Source organism: Mya arenaria, chromosome 1 (genome assembly GCF_026914265.1).
Source record: "Mya arenaria isolate MELC-2E11 chromosome 1, ASM2691426v1".
NCBI lineage: Eukaryota > Metazoa > Mollusca > Bivalvia > Myida > Myidae > Mya > Mya arenaria.
The window spans coordinates 44,797,971-44,815,596 of NC_069122.1; the positions used below are offsets into that span (position 1 = coordinate 44,797,971).

General features: G+C 32.8%; 1 protein-coding gene across 2 annotated transcripts in view; it reads left to right on the forward strand.

The window, feature by feature from the left end:
* Positions 1-267: 267 nt before the first annotated feature.
* The window catches only part of LOC128230818 (polypeptide N-acetylgalactosaminyltransferase 5-like), an 85,441-nt gene continuing 68,082 nt past the window's right edge, over positions 268-17,626 (forward strand). For both annotated transcript variants that reach the window (XM_052943264.1, XM_052943272.1), the window contains exons 1-2: positions 268-379; positions 11,074-11,136. The gene's annotated coding sequence lies outside the window, so the exon portion shown is untranslated. The remainder of the gene's footprint in view (positions 380-11,073; positions 11,137-17,626) is intronic.

The window sequence follows — 17,626 nt, forward strand, 5'->3', positions numbered from 1 at the left end:
AGTCGTACCAGGTGATGTTGATCATCCGAAATAATAATCGTGTGACTTAAAATCACACGTCATTATGATAAATTAAATATTTTTCATAAGTCTGCCGGGATGGCCTCAGTAAAAAATTAAATTCATTTCGATAGTTTGCTCCTGTCTTCTGTTGCGGTATGTCACTCGATCATTTCTACCCGCTGCTCATCCAGTGCACTCAGCGCTTTGATGATCGTGACCATTTCTTGCTTCTCAATATTTTTCTTTCGGTCAATATGGAAACAACAAACGGCGTTAAAGTAAATTCATCCTCTTAAAATTGATCTAGGAACCGAAAAACAGTATTGATCAATAAATACATCGGAAACAACTAGCAGAAAGCTTCTGCTTCCTTACTGTAAGAGTGGTATTTCTTGTTATTGTTGACTATTCATTAAGTTCACGCCGAGATTATCTTCATTGTTTTTTTAAGGTTTACTGAATAAAATAGAAGTGTCACCAAGTGTCAGTTGTTCGTGACGTGGAATTTGATAGAATTCACAGATAGTACTTAATACTTTGCTGAACATTAACAAAAAAAATGAATAAACGAAAATATATATTAATTTTTTGAAATATGAGTTTATTTTAACAAACATAATTAATAACTAGTAAAAGTTTTGTTTTAGTTTGAAAGTATGTGATGCAATTTTAATAGTGATCAAAATGTTCACCTTAAAAATGTTCACCATAGTTATCAAAATGAACACAAACCAGAATTAACCATGGGTTCAGGAAAACTTTTATCATATGTTGTATATTTACAGGCATTTCAAGAAAAGTGCAACTGAATAAACGCAGTACATGTATTTATGCATCCTGGTAAAATTCTCTCAACATCAATGACATTTTTGTTTCGTTTACAGTAACCAACAATAAAGAAACATTGACTCGATGAGGACCTATTTTAAGTATATTAAAGTTAACTGTATTGTTAAAGTTAACTGTTTTGTTAATTAGTCAGTCAATTTATTAGTTACATGTAGTTGAATCAAATTAAAAAATACATCAAAATTGATAAAAAAAACTAAGAGAATCATGATGTCTTATTTCCTCAGGTACACTCAGGGATCTGGTCAATTCGTAACCTAACCATTTCGTAACCGCTGAATCTTGGTTATTTCGTAACCATTCTGTTAGTCAATTCCTAACCGTCAAGAAATCAATTGGTCATATGGTAATCACCATTTAACAAGGTGATAAAAAGTAGACTTTAAGTACCTCGTTAAGTGTATTGTTCGAACCTGGATGTACATGGCACAGCAACCAAGACAACAGTTGGGAGACATTACTCAAATTCTCGCTAATAACAAGCCAATAATTTACGTTACTCAATAGTAATTAGATTTATATATATCATGGTAAATTACAAATGATTTGTTATACTACCAAAATATGTTAATTATTTCCTTACATTTTGCTTACTTATAAACAATAATTTAAGACTGATCACGATGTATTTTTGTGTAAAATTACGTTTACATAAATGATCAAGGGTCATTCTTGACCTATTTCATTGACTATATTTGTTTGAATTGTTTAAAACGAACAAAATTTTGTTCTGTTCTTTTCTCAATTGATCCATATTCCATTCTGCATACTTTATATCCGAAACCGCCAAAAAACAGCCTAAAATTATTAGTTATGGTATTAATTTCCAATAACAAGATACAAAATTAAACATACTGGCACATTTTTAATACAATAAGCATATAAAAAGCGCATACTCTCATTCGTCAAACTCACTACATGTTACAATACTTCTATGCAATTTAAAAAAAATTGAAAGTCTAAAGTTATATGGTCTATATATTTAAAAATATTGGCTTAAGGTCACAGTTCCTCTCAATGGTAAAACATCTATGAATTAAAAAAATATTACATTTAATACTCAGCCTACTTATAATATTTCCTTCGCAACATAAAAAAAAGCTAGTTTGAATGTTTCTATTTGTCATAGTTTCAGAGTTTATTGGCAAATCACACTACACTATTAGGAATAAAGAAGGAATACAACTACTAGATTTAACTTCAAGTTTTTATGTTTTATACTTACAGTAAACTTATTTTGTAAAGTCAACAGCTACGATATGACCATTTGATTTCTTAATGGTTACAAATTGACTAACACAATGGTTATGAAATGACCAACAATGAGCGGTTACGAAATTGAAAGGTTACGAAATGACCATAATTCTACACTAATAGAAGTATTAAAGATTTCCTTCAGGCAGAAAACCAGAGTTCTTGACACCATTTTCTAACCTACTGTGCATCCCTTGGACACCTAAAATAAACTTTTGAAGAAATTTATCAGTTAAGTGAGGGTCCCATGACCCACAACTGATAATATTGAGAAACCTGAAATAAATCATAAATGCTCAAATAGCTATTTAAGGTTGAGTCTGATGGTGTTGCATTTCATTTAAATGCCAAATCAAATTAAACATTTAAGTAATACTGTACACTTGAAGTCTTGATTTAAGTATCAATACCCATAAGACATGCTCCTGACTTTCAGTTTAAAGTAGACATTGAAAATGTCCAAAATCATAGTACAATTTTCATTTAACATCAGGGTTATTTACTGTCACTCTAATTGTGTAAATGGACTTGTTATAGGATGCTTTCACATCAGTAAATATCATGTTTATGTGATAGTTCAGTGTTGAACACTTTTATTTTTCTGATCAGTTTTGGGCAAAATCTGGATCAATTTCCAATGCTTTAATAAAATTCCAGATTTATGTTTGGAAAAAAAATAGTACCCCAAATAGGAACAATTGGCCTCAAACTAATTTTGTACAAGAGTGTTGGTGTATTCTTAAAGAAACAATCTTTATAACAGTCCTTTATCTTTTCAGTCTAATACTTAAAGCATTCTTGTTCATTTCTAGGCAAAATTACTATACATTCCCAATATTGGTCAAAATGACAACACATTTTTTACATATCAAAAAAGCCCTGGCCCCATTCACAACATGGCTGACTAATTATCATAATATTATGGCCTGTAGGAAATCCAAATTCAACAGACCAATGGCCTTGTACTATTTCAGGCCTTGTTCAATACATTATGTTATAAGCCTGCAGAGCTTTAACCAGGCTTATGGAATTAACTAGTCCACAGGCCCAAATGGCCTCTTCAACTCTTCTTACTATACTTTTGCATAGACAGTTATTAGAAATGTTACTTTTAGATATGAAAGTGTGAAATATTACTTTATGTTTAGGTCTTGCCATTTATTTTTAAACAAGCCCTGCTATATCAATGCCAGAATTTGAGCAATCCCAAAAAGCAATTTACCAGTGCAGGGTTTCAGACTTAAATTAAATGTGCTAATTTTGATCCCGTTGCAGATTAAAAACCTGCAATTGTAAGATTGAGGTGAAGCGGTCTTTGCAACCCAATTATTTGACTGTTACTTGGTTATTATTGGTTATCTTTTTTACCATTCATAAAAGGAAGGTTTGCAAGTCACACAGGAACTGTAACAATATCTGTACAATATCCCAACCATCAGGACAAATTGTATTACTCGTCCCCGGTGGACACATAGAACTCCTAGTAATGATATTTGGCGTACTGGATACCCAGTTGATAATCATATTTAGGGATAAATTGGCATCATTTTCGTCTAAAAACTAGCCATGGCCCTTTGTAATTGTGCAACATCGGAGCCTCATAAGTGGTGATCACCATTCATCAGGTCTTGTTAAAAGCACAGTGTTACAAGCAGGAAATGTTGGAGATACTGTGATACACCAATGTATTGGAAATGACTGCATTGTGCCACTGGTTGATGAAGTTTTGTTTCATAAGATTCTGTCTGATAGTCTCTGACAAGATAGCGTGAAACTGAGTTATTGTTTTCTGCACTGTCGACTGTTGCAGTTGTCTGGATATACAAGTATTGACAGGGAATTTCTGTCCCAGGCCAGTGCGTCATATAAAAATATACATTTTGTGATGTGAATTTAAAGAACAACATTGCAGACATGCATTGTATTATTTGAGAAATTTTAAGCAAAAATTCTTGTGAATTTCCAGACTTGTGGTATGTTATGAATGTGCATGATTATTTTGTTGGCATTGAAATACAAATGAAATGACATTTAAGGCATTTCTACCTAAAGCGCAGCCGACAGCATTTTTTTGCTGTTTTGGAGAATGGAAAAAATGCTGTACGCCTTGACAACACTATTTAACAGTTAACATTTTCACATTTATAGTGCTGGGAATGCAATTATATGTCGAAATCGAGTTATATCCACATTATTACGGAATGATGATTGTTTTCACATTGAAGTAATATAAGCCTTGTACTATGACCAAGATCATATCTTTATAAAGTTAACCAACACAATTTGAAAAATGTTGATTGTTTTCCTCCAGCTTCAGTCGAATGTTATACTGTCATTTCTGGTAAAACAAATAATTATACTGCCTCAAAAAAAGTTGTTTGTTCTAGGAAATGATTTTGAAAATAACTATTTCTTGAAAGTTATCATTTTATGCATGTAACTTATTTAATCACAAATGTAAAATCTGGTTTTCTTTTATTGAATCAGAACCTTCGTGAAAGACTTTGTGGTCCACATTTTACAGTCACCAGTATATTAATACCGTTGAATGGTCCTCATTGTTCGATAAATCTGTCTTGCATATCATGCAAATTATTGCTCTTTTCTATTCAGCTTAGAAACTCTGGATTAGGTTTTGCATGTTAGTATTTCAGCAACTACTTGATGTATTGTATTGAGACTTTTTACAATGTTACTCAACCATCCAGGGTTCGAATTTAACTTTGAGGAGCACTCGCAAAATTTTGCGAGTGCTTTTTGAGGCAACTCGCAAAATGAAAAATCAACTTGCAATTTGATTATTTGCTTTATTCCCTTGTAATATTGTCTAATTTAAGTAGAAATTTACACCTAAGACAAATTATGAATATTAAAACGTATCAATCTTGAGTAACTCAACTACTAGAACTTGTTTATGGCTTTTTCTTTTTGGGGAGTACGGAAAGACTCATCAGATGCTAGACGCTTTTTGATTACAAAGCTGTCCAATAATTTGACATTGTTCACTTTGTATATTTACCCTCACCATCGGGTAATATCCATTCGACAAGCACGGTACAGATTTCATTAAATCTATAAGTATTAAAAGCAATAACATTATAAATTTTAATAAATGAAAGAATCAGTAAAATTAAATTAGCGAGGATGTTCTGGACCATGAAATATATCGATCGACGAAGTCTATTCACTTTGGCAGTTCGGCGGAAATATATCAAAGGTTGATGGGGTTTACATATAGTGCGCGATGATTACGTCATTTGTATTCACTTTGTATTATGCACGCCTCGGAAAGATTCGAGATAAAACTCGGCCTTTTCCGTATATGTTCTATTTTTGAAAACTTACTAGAGCGTGACTCCGTTCTATCTTTTTTATACTGGTAGTGTAAACATGCCACTTATATGGTGTTTACACTCGACTACGCAGCGGAATTAAGTTCATATTTATTCTACTGTCTTTTTAACATTTTGTGGTCTAGAAAAAGCCACTCGCAGAATTTTGCGAGCTTGAATAAAAGTCACTCGCAATTTGCAAATGTCGCTCGCATTTTGCGAGTATGCGAGTCTAAATTCGAACCCTGCCATCAAACTTAATTGAATAACCGAGTTAGATATAACTGACTATTTCAAATATAGTGCAGATAATGGCCCATTATAAGACAATATCTCAGCAAATACATCATGTTTTTCATTGAAACTTTATACAAGGGCTCCCAACCATCCAAACTTCTTAATGAATCAAGTAAGATAACTCTTTCTTTCATATAATATAAATTTGTTTCTTTATTATTCAACTTAAAAATTCTGGTTACAGTTTTGCATGATAGCACATTGAAGTCAATAACTCCCCTATTATTTGATGTATTGAAGCTTTATACTTTCAAGTATGATAACTCTATCCTGCATATAATGCCATTTGAATATTTTGACTTCTGGTTAAGGTCTTGCGTGTAACCTAAATTAATTAACAGTGATCCATTCATGTTTTACCAAAACATAGCAATCCTTTACTTAAAAGCTGTGTAGTCGAGCATTGTCTCTGACAGCTCTTGTTGAAATTGTTACATTTGAAAGTATTATTTTAACCTGCTAATAATTTGACAAAAATGAACATTTAATATCTTAGTGTAAATGTATGACACCAACTATTATATTTGACAGCTCAATCGTTCTTTTGTTTCACATTATGCAACTTCTGCAGTTTTAATTTTCTGGCTTAAATTGGATGAAAAATGATGATATATGGCCTATTGTGGTAAATTCCTAGCATGTTGACATGAACAGGGAAATTGAGGTGAAAACTGTATTTATTTTGAGTATGAAAGAACTTGTTTGACATTCATAATTGTTGTTATATTTTTAGCTACGGTTAATTGTCGCACTGCTGGTGTAGTTGGCCATGACCGAGTTTTGTACAAATTTTAACCCATCTTCAATGTTTTCGATATTGACATGAAACTTGGAAGAAATACTAACCTATGAGGATACATGCACATGATGTTATAAGTCACACTGCTGCTGTAGTTGACCATGACCAAGTCTTTTCACAACTTTTAACCATTCAGGTCTTCAATGTTTTCAATATTGACATGAAAATTGGTACTAATAATAAAAATGATGATCCATGCACATTCTGTAATAAGTCACACTGCTGCTGTAGTTTGCCATGCATGACCAAGTTTAAGCACAACATTTAACCATTCAGGTCTTCAATGTTTTCTATATTGACATGAAACTTGGTACTAATACTACCAATGATGGTACAAGCACATATATGTAAGAAGGCTAATCACTCTTGCTTAATTAAATGTGGAGTTCTGGCCCTTGTCAAACTGTGTGGATTAAAAAAGACTTGCATTGGATCAAACCTGTGATGCTTTTGTTTAATTATTTTTTTGTCTACAAAAATAAGATTAGCTTAAATCAACTTTGAATTTAACAAACTGTGGCCTTTTTCGAGATAAATGATTTTCTTCCTCATTTTACAGAACCAATGATGGACCTCTTTGCTTTGCCTTAAGGAATTTGATTCAGAAAAGATAAATTTCAGCATTATTAACTTGAGTTAAATGATATTAAAGTTGACCTCCAAGTATCAAGGCAAAGATCTGGGAGTAACTGCAAAAGCCGATAAAACTCATTTGACTTCAGAATTGCGTGTGGCCGGTCCTAAAACTTCTCTTTATACTACCTTTTGTTTCTAAACAATAGTTGGACGTTAGTATTGGAAATTCAAGTCAGTTTTCTGGTAAGTGAACATGCAGTGAATGGCTCTTTCATAAAGTTTCATCCAATTTGGAATAATTCATAGTTTCCAGGAGGCATGTGTGTTGGCTTTTTTCATTCTAGTTTTATTTCTTGGAACTTCATTAACATCTAAAGAGGCATGTTGGATGTACAAATATAGATTTATGCAGATTCTGATATAAAGTAAATTTATTGTCTCATTGTTCCTGTACGTTGACAATATTCTGTGCAGGATTGATTGTCGAGTCGTGAAAGTCATCAGCTTATTTTTAACACTTTCATTGGTTATGCAGACCATATATTATGAAAAATTCATAATCATTATGCCTTTGTGAGGTGAAATTCCAAATTTTAGTAATATGTTTCTGATTTCATTTTAATAATGTTTAAGCAAACTTTTTTCTTGGTTTGAATACAAATGGGTTGGTTAGAAAATAATTAGTAAGTGATTAATTGTAATATATTAAGCTGCTGAAATGGTGTATTATCTTTAAATATGTATATATAAGGCTACACAAAATTGATGTTTCCTTCTACCGATTTGCCTCACCTATTGTTCTGAAAAAAAAACTCCCAAAACAAAAACACAATGATAATATTTTTTTTTATTATTCAAATTCTCCTATTTTTCACTAAAAATGCAGGAAATAAGACAAACAATAATTTGAAGTCAGGTTTTATTAAGCGTTAACGCAAATCGTGTTATATTTTGTCTCTGACAACTGTTGGAAAACTCACAGAAAATAGTTGTGACATTAATATTTTGTGGGGTATTAACTTTAACTAATTATAAACTAAAATGAATTGATGTAATTATTTAGTATAAACATTATATAAATATATGTATAAAAGTGAAAGCATTTATAAATAAATATATATATATATATTTATACATGAAAAAATGTTTTCAATTTCGCTTAAACTCAGCAAAATGGTAAATTGTATTTTTATTTTATTTCATTCGGTGGCTTCAGTTTTTCTCGACCAAATTCGGTGGAACAAAACATTAAATTGAGTGTGGCCTAATATGAATAAACTGGTGTTATAAATCATGTGTTGCATTGTAGTGTTTGATGAGTTTTATTTTGAAGTATCATTCCTGACAGCAAATGTAACTTCATTATAACTAAAGATATTGCATAGACATTTGTCGTAAAAGTATAGTCAGGTATTGAAGTTTTTTAAATTTGTCAAAGTGTCATTGGATTATTGCATTGAGATGGATAGAACTTTGGGAATGAACTTGAGTATAAATGAATTGCAATTGTATATTTATATACTATATTGTTTCGCTATGTAAATTTTTTATTTACTTATTTAAAATTGTTACCATAATTATAAAGTCAATCTACAAGTAGCTCGTCAGAAAATTGTATTTATCAGAACACTATGTGATAATCATTGTCCATTTTTTTTAACTGTACTATTAAATTATAGATAAAATACTGATTTTGTTGTTAGCTTTTAAAAGCAAAAATGATTATTAACTTTCTTAGTGTTGACACAATTTAAAGAATTTCAGACACTACTTACTAGTTATTGTGTGTTTTTTGCTTAACCATTTGCTGATTAATTGCCAATTAATTATTTGCGTTTGGCACAAATGTTACGCAATTGAAACAGCACCCATGTTGAAGTGAATGTCTCTGTACAGCACGTATGTTGGAATCTTATGTCTCTGTACATTGTGCATGTTGAATCGTCTGTCTCTGTACAGTGCGCATGTTGAATTATTTGTCTCTGTACAGCATGTATGTTGAATCATATGTCTCTGTACAGAGCACACGTTGAATCGTTATTGTCTCTGTACAGTGCGAATGTTGAATCGTCTGTCTCTGTACAGTGCGCATGTTGAATTATTTGTCTCTGTACAGCATGCATATTGAATCATATGTCTCTGTACAGAGCACATGTTGAATCGTAATTGTCTCTGTTCAATGCAAATGTTGAATCGTATGTCTCTGTACAGTGTGCATGTTGAATCGTTTGTCTCTGTTCTGCATGCATGTTGAATCATATGTCTCTGTACAGAGCACATGTTGAATCATATGTCTCTGTACAGCGCACATGTTGAATCGTAATTGTCTCTGTACAGTGCGAATGTTGAATCGTATGTCTCTGTACAGTGTGCATGTTGAATCGTTTGTCTCTGTTCTGCATGCATGTTGAATCATATGTCTCTGTACAGAGCACATGTTGAATCATATGTCTCTGTACAGCGCACATGTTGAATCGTAATTGTCTCTGTACAGAGCGCATATTGAATCATATGTCTCTGTACCGTGCGCATGTTGAATCGTTTGTCTCTGTACAGTGCGAATGTTGAATCGTTTGTCTCTGTACAGTGTGCATGTTGAATCGTTTGTCTCTGTACAGTGTGCATGTTGAAGTGAATGTCTCTGTACAGCGCACATGTTGAATTGTATGCCTCCTTACAGCAGGCATGTTGAAGTGAATGTCTCTGTACAGTGCACATGTTGAATTGTATGCCTCCTTACAGCAGGCATGTTAAAGTGAATGTCTCTGTACAGCGCACATGTTGAATTGTATGCCTCCTCACAGCAGGCATGTTGACTTGAATGTCTCTGTACAGCGTGCATGTTGAATTGTATGCCTCCTTACAGCAGGCATGTTGGATCGAATGTCTCTGTACAGCGTGCATGTTGAATTGTATGCCTCCTTACAGCAGGCATGTTGGATCGAATGTCTCTGTACAGCGTGCATGTTGAATTGTATGCCTCCTTACAGCAGGCATGTTGGATCGAATGTCTCTGTACAGCGTACATGTTGAATTGTATGCCTCCTTACAGCAGGCATGTTGGATCGAATGTCTCTGTACAGCGTACATGTTGAATTGTGAGTCTCTGTACAGGGGGCATGTTGAAGCAAATGTCTCAATACAAGATGCATGTTGAAGTAAATATCTCAAACCACCAAATAACCCACTTTATATTGGATCATTGCGGTTGTTTTCATCAAAAGCTTTTTAAATGATTAAGTCAGAATCCATCGAGCAATCCCATTTATGAAGACACAAGTGTAAACACTGCACTAGTTTATGTTTAAATGAAAGCATCCATTTATGTATTATGGAACGAGACCACAGGGATTTTTCTTTGTGCATTTAACTGCCTCCTAAAAGCTTTTTCCCCTTCAAAAAGTGGTCATTACCCCCAAAAATTCACAATATTATCCCAATTCTGTGAACACAGTTTTACTGAATGAATTTAAAAAAAATGTATTTCTCGAAATGAAACAGAAAATATATTTACAAAACCTGAGCTCTGAAACAGTAAAGTGTATGCATAAAAAGTCAAAACTTATATATTTGCTTATATATATATCAGTTAATTTGGAATTACTATGTCAGAAAAGAATCCCTGTTTGGAAGGTACAAGCAGTGTAAAATAATTATAAAAAATAAGTAGACAAATGCATCTGACATCATTTATTTGAATGAATAATAAATGTCGTACAAAAAATATAAATATAATTTTAAAGTGTAACTGTAACAACGCCTGACTTATTAGATCCAAAGTCAGAAGCCTCGATTGAAAAAAGAAGTCACTGATGCGCAGCACATAGAATAAACTGAACTGTAACAATATGTAAATTTAAACTCATTATTGCAAAAAAAAATGACTTATACCTCACTAATTATATGATAATGCATAGGTTTTCTTCATTGAATACAATTTAAAGGCTTGTTGTTAATTTTCAGAATCAAGGGCAATTTAACGGTGCAAGTCCCTGGTGTGAAGCTGGGCTTATCGTGACCAACTGGGTAGGTTGCAGATTTTTATTCTCTCAATCACACTAGATAAGTAGATCCAAATATTTGGCCATGGTGAAAATCCTCCCCCCCCCCCCTCCCCTCCCACCCCCAGATAAGTAGATCCAAATATTTGGCCATGCTGGAAATCCTTTTTTCCCACCCCAGATAAGTAGACCCAATTATTTGGCCATGCTCGAAATCCTTTTCTATCAGCCCAGATAAGAAGATCCAAATATTTGGCTATGCTTGAAATCCTTATTTTGCCCACGGGCAAAGATAAAAAATGTCCTGTATGTAAAAAAAATGGATTAAAATACAATTTTACTGTATTTTGTTTAACTGAGTTAGAAGTAAAAGCATCTACCATGGCTACTCGTGTTAGATAGGTTCATCCACATCCAAACCTTGCGCAGGCTGTTCTGCTAAAACCTGATAAACTTCATATTGACAATTCTAGGCAAATATTGTATTTGCCAAATTTTGGACTGTATGGTATCGAGCTCCTATAAGTCATTTTATAAATTAAATTATCTAGATTCATAATTATTTAACTGCATAACAGTACCAAATTTGTACAAGTTTTCTTGCATGCAGCTAGCATCTCAACACTAGAGTCAGCCTAGCGTTAGCATCTTATAGTACAACTAAAATTTTGAAGATCAATTTTTTTTTGTTCAAAATGACACTTATATAATATAAGAACACTTCCTGAACTGAACGATCCGTATTGTAAATTCAAACTAGCTGTGTCTTGTCAACAATTTATATGGAAATAAATTGTTTCTACTTCGATTTCAGTGCAGTTTGACAGTGATCGAACGATACAATTTAAAATCAGACTGTTCCATCATGGACTCTATGAAACCAGCTAATTTATACACTAAATTATTTATATATATCTTGTTTTAATAATAATCAATATCAATATTTTCTTTTTGAGAGAGTGAACAATTTGATATGAGTACAGATATGTTAAAATGTAGTCTTATTTTTTAGAAGTCTTCAAACTAAGGATCTAAGGTTTGAAATATATTGTGGTCAATTAACAATTTTAGGCATTTTGTCACTGTTTTCACAATTTTAGTGGCCCTGGCCGCTTTCTAAAAAGAAATGAAAAAAAAACACTGATATATCTATGAAAAATAGACGTCCACTATTATAGAGAATATGTGGTTAAAGACTAACACAGAAACCTTTACATTAAAATTCATTCTAGTGTCACAAGATGGTTTAACATTGTCATGATTATGACACAATAATTTCTTTTTTTTGAAAATAAGATTTCATCATGGTTAAAGAATCTAGAAGTCTCTGGCATATATAGATAAAACCCAATTTAACACATCATGCATAATCTATATAATATGGACAGAGATCCCGTTTTGGCTTTCATCTACATTCTTAAGTCTACACTCGGAACGAGTAACACTCGGAACGAGTTTTAACCAATTCAAAGTCCTTAACAGGATTGTTTTTAATGAAAATACCTTAACATATAGACCTTTTTAAGAATTTCTGTTTTCTTGTTTGCATAAAATGGTGTCATTTTCAAGAATTATGCCAGGGTACCACACTTAAATGAGTCTGAGACTCGATTACTCCTAGACCAATTAGGTTGGCAGTCTGTCAGACGACTACGTAGTTCAGACGACTACGTAGTTCAGACGACGTAGTTTAGACTATTTTAGGAGACGGTAACAATAAATGCTTGACTCCTTCAATTTGATTCAGGACACAGCATTTGTAAATAGGTAGTGTGGCAGACTGCTATGCAAACTGCTATGATGTATCTAAATCTATTTTTAGTTATGAACATGTATTTTCACTCAGAAAATAACAAAGAATAGTTAATTAGCCTTACAGAATACCTGTTCAGATAATGTTGGGAATGCTTCCTAACATTTCGATTGAAACCAAATGTTTATAAAAAATTTATCTCTATAAGAAACCCAGTAGACAGGGCAAGTAAATGAGGTTTATTCATGATTTTCTTTCCGCGACAAAATGCCTATCTTCCGAAAGATTGCCTGTCATCCGTTTCGTCTTAATTTGTTCATGAGAATCCTTGCTTCTGCTAGGGACGACTTGACGTTTCTCGTTATTCAGAAGATTTTCCTGGTAAGTTGATGTCAAATACATTGTTCGAGTAAAGCTTTAAATGTAATTGTAAAAAAGGTGCTGTATTTGATTTACGTTAGCAGAAGTTAAGAAACATTATCATGTTTTCTAGGCAAATGAAAACTTTCTTTAAATGTTTGAGAAATTAGGAGAAACCTTTAACTGTTAAGTGAAGTTTTTATGAGTTCAAAGAATATTGCATTGTCATTAATGACTTCTGAAAAAAAAAAGATAATTTTCATCAATATTTCATTAATTTGAGTTGTTCAGTATTAAGGAAGGATTAGGTAATGCAAGCAATTTCTGCTTAACTTTATATGTTCTTAAAGTAAATTAAAGCTGCACTCTCAAAGATGGCCATTTTAACAACTATTTTATTTTTTGTCTTGGAAAGAGCAAATTTTTGCGTAAATAACTGCAAACCAATAATTTATCAGATTGCTGACAAAAAATCAGATCGTAGATTTTCATATTTCCGTTCGAAAATTAATCTTTTATGGCTAATAAACCGTTACTAACGGTTTAAGAAAAACACATAAAACATCAAATTTTGAACTTAAATGTAAAAATCTGTGATCTGATTTTTTTTATCAGCAGTCTTATATAACTGGTTTCCATGGATTTTTACAAAAATTGGCTCATTCCAAGACAAAAAAATAAAAAAAGTTGTCAAAACGTTCAATCTGTGAGAGTGCAGCTTCAAGGCCAATTAAAAATATTGTTTAGTTTCTCATCTTCTGCCATATTTATTTTCTTAACTCTACTTTATAGTTAATTTTATTCCTTTTTTGGGGCCCCAATAGGATGATTTTGGCATGACAGGTTTTCAAGAAATTGTTTTGAGATGAACCTGACATCAATTCCTATTGACTAAATGTGAAAGATGTATAAATTTGTTCAACATGTTTACACGTGTCATAATATCTGCCTAGCAATTTTATTTCAAACCTACATGAATTCGTTTTAATCCATCTCCCAAAAATGTATTTCACAGATTTAAACTTGAGCAAAGAAATAAGTGAGCTAATTTCCCCCTGGTTCAACTTAGAATCAAAGCGCTGATAGCGCTGCATGAACAGGGTTTCAGGGTTTCCGCCAGCCCTTAATGGCTTGTCGGGCCTGACGTGCCTTCCGCTGGCAAGGCTAATTACCGACACGCTTTAATTATGCCGACATGCTTTAATCCGCGTGGCGACAATCCTTATAAAAACAATCATCAGTTTTGACAATACACAATTTTGTTGCGATTGCAACGGTTGCAACGGTTGACTGACAGCCAGAGGGCGTGTCAGGACTATTGGGGCATTTGTATCAGCCATTCAGGATCAACGACAGCATGAAGGCGTGTCGGTGAGGTTCAACAGTGCAATTAACCAAACTCCTCCTATTCTTTATCAAAATGGGAATGTGTGAAAAACACCACTGTCGTAATTGCGACCTTCATCCCTATAATCATCTATGAACGCAAAGTAAACAATAAGTGTTAATTGATTTCGGTAACATAAATCATGTGTCGTTTTATTTTGTTTCTTAATCCAGAGTCAGTTTGTTAACCAATTATTAAATTATAATTGAGAACCGTGTTAAGATATCTGTGTTATTATAAACAAGGGTTATGCTATGTCGTCGTATGTAATTGAGTCGCGTACCCGTCTTTAGTAAAGTGTAAAGTGTTGCTTATTATTAAACTTTGATTATTTTATCGTTCTTTTAATTTATTTAGAAAAAAGATAAATAAATCTGAAAATACACATTACATTCCCTTTAAGTTATTATTTAGCCGACCCGGCTTTAAAAATATAAGCTGTTGCAGCTTTAAATACGAATACACCCACGAGCAGTCGCTTTGCTCCGGGCTCTTTTGTGTTCCAGCATGCAGCGTGCTTTACACGTTTTGCTGTGACGTCAACAGTGTCAATAAAAATAATACCCGCATTAAACGAAACATGAGTCGAGCGATATCGTCGATATTGTATTGTCGGAAAAATACCAATAATTAATGAAGAGAAACCATTAAACCTTTTCACAAATATGTTTAATGTTAATCGGACTTGAGTTGGTAATTCGAAATCATAGGAACATAATTGTAAACTTGTTAAAAATGCAGGAAATTGCACCATTTTGGCTACGAAAATAAAAAAATCAACGTCAGGAGGGGACACCCCTCCCAAACCCTCCCCTTCCGGCATGCCTTATGAAATTCCTGGCGGAAACCCTGGGGTTTTATACGGGTTTTTACAATTATGATTCACGATCGTGTTTATTAATAAGGTGCAGATATGTAGCACAGCGAATCTCAGAGTCCCCCTTTAAAACAACCACAGGGGCCGCCCCAGGTTTATTGAAGCATGATGGAAAATGACAAATATTTTTTTTTATTGACAATAAAGTTAATGTCGCTGTGTAAGCAGGCAAACCAGGATGGAGAATGTAACCAATACCAGCATAACTCCATCCTATGGTGTTACAATATGAGTTGGGCTTGCCAAGGATTTATTAACCAAAGAAATAAAATAGAAATTGGTTGATCATCCAGGGTGAATTTAAAATAAACTCTAAAACCGTTTCCGGTTGGTAATTAGATGTTGGCATTAACACAGACTAAACTAATTGTGAAATTGAAAACGATCCTTTTCAGGGACACTGTTAAAATTTTAAATAGTATTCTAAAATGATATATACATTATTTGCATAAAAATGGATTCTCAGCCGGGAGGAACGATAAAAAGATAATATGCAACGGCTGGTGAATTATTGAAACAGCATAGAAACAAACTCCACGAAACCTTCCTTCCCGTAAATGTGTGGGGTTTAATAATAGAAAATGAAAAGATAATAAAAGGATGAATGATTGTGCTATACCCAATCAAGAAAATGAAATATATACTAATCAAACTTTACTCATCAGCAAGAGTTTGCCTATGTTTGCCTTGTTATTCACAAAACAACTTCGAAAATACAACAGATTAAAGAGAACTAGTTTCTTAATTAAATTGATCAAAATTAAAATAATTGATTTCAAACAATTGTAGATTAAACACCTAAAAAATTATTAAATCTGTGATATTTTCTCATATTTACAACAAACCAGCAAAAAATATAACTCAATTAATTTCAATACGTACACTATAAAAAGTATATTAAATAAAGTTAACATTAAGTCTTGAAACATCTTTAATTTCAAAACTTTTTTTCCTTCATTTTCTATATGGTCAACAACTCTCTCCTATTCTATATCGTCAGCTTACTCGTCAGCACTTTAGCACGTGCCTGTCAAAATGGTGTGTTTGTTATTCCAACGTGGGCTATCACGTGATGTTTTAAGCGGGGAAACTGCGATCATTGAGATCAATGAGATCATTGTGTCACGTGATGGAATGATGCGCTTTGAGTGGATAGTTATTCTTTGTTTACATTTCGATGTTCATTCATTTTTGGGCGCAGGGATACTACTTTAATATTATCTTTATTTTAGTTCAACAAATTAAATGATTAAAATAGATATTGCGTTATGATTGCTTCTTGATTTGTCAAATCTAGCTCAGTTATTGGAAACATAGCTTGCAATTTATATAGTCCTCACTTTCTCAAACTATATTTTTGGTGGTAAAGAGGCAGACGACACTTGTTACTATTAATAGGCATTTTATGTTGTGAGTGTCCAGTTTGTGGCTACACTGAACAGGGTTGAAAACAACCCTGTTCAAAAATGGTTGAATGTTGGCATGACATTTTGTGATGCTCATGCTTAGGTTCTTGCAAACTTCTATTCATATAAAAATACATGAATAACATTATGATAATTATAGTATCATTATGAAGTAGTCCAACTTTGGCCTAAAATTATATCTGATTTTTACGGGAAAGGTATCAAAAATGCTAGGTAGTGTTACAGGACAAAGTATTTAGGCCACACCAAATTAATGTTTAGTTCCTCGGATTTTTGCCAAAAAAAATTGGAGTAAGAGAGCGAAAAAAAAACAAAAGAAAAAAGTTTGTCAGTTTTCATAAAAAACGAAGCGAGCGAAGAGCGAAAAATATATTTTTCCTTATATTCAATATAAATAAGAAAGATTGTTCCAAATAATTGCCCTTAAACCCATTTTAATGCCATCTTGAACTGAACCTCTAATGGACATTGGGAAAATGTCGGAAAACATACTATTTATTCATCCGTGTTTAGTACAAACATTATATGGATAAATCTAATTTCTTATATAATTAAAACGTACTTTAATATGACAATCATTTATAATAATAAATAACCCTGCTTTTGTAAAAAGTTTGAAACGACTTATATAAATCTACCTGAATCAGTTTAACATCATATGCAACTGTATTTAGACATAATGTAGGATTGATTTGGGATTTGTAAAAAATG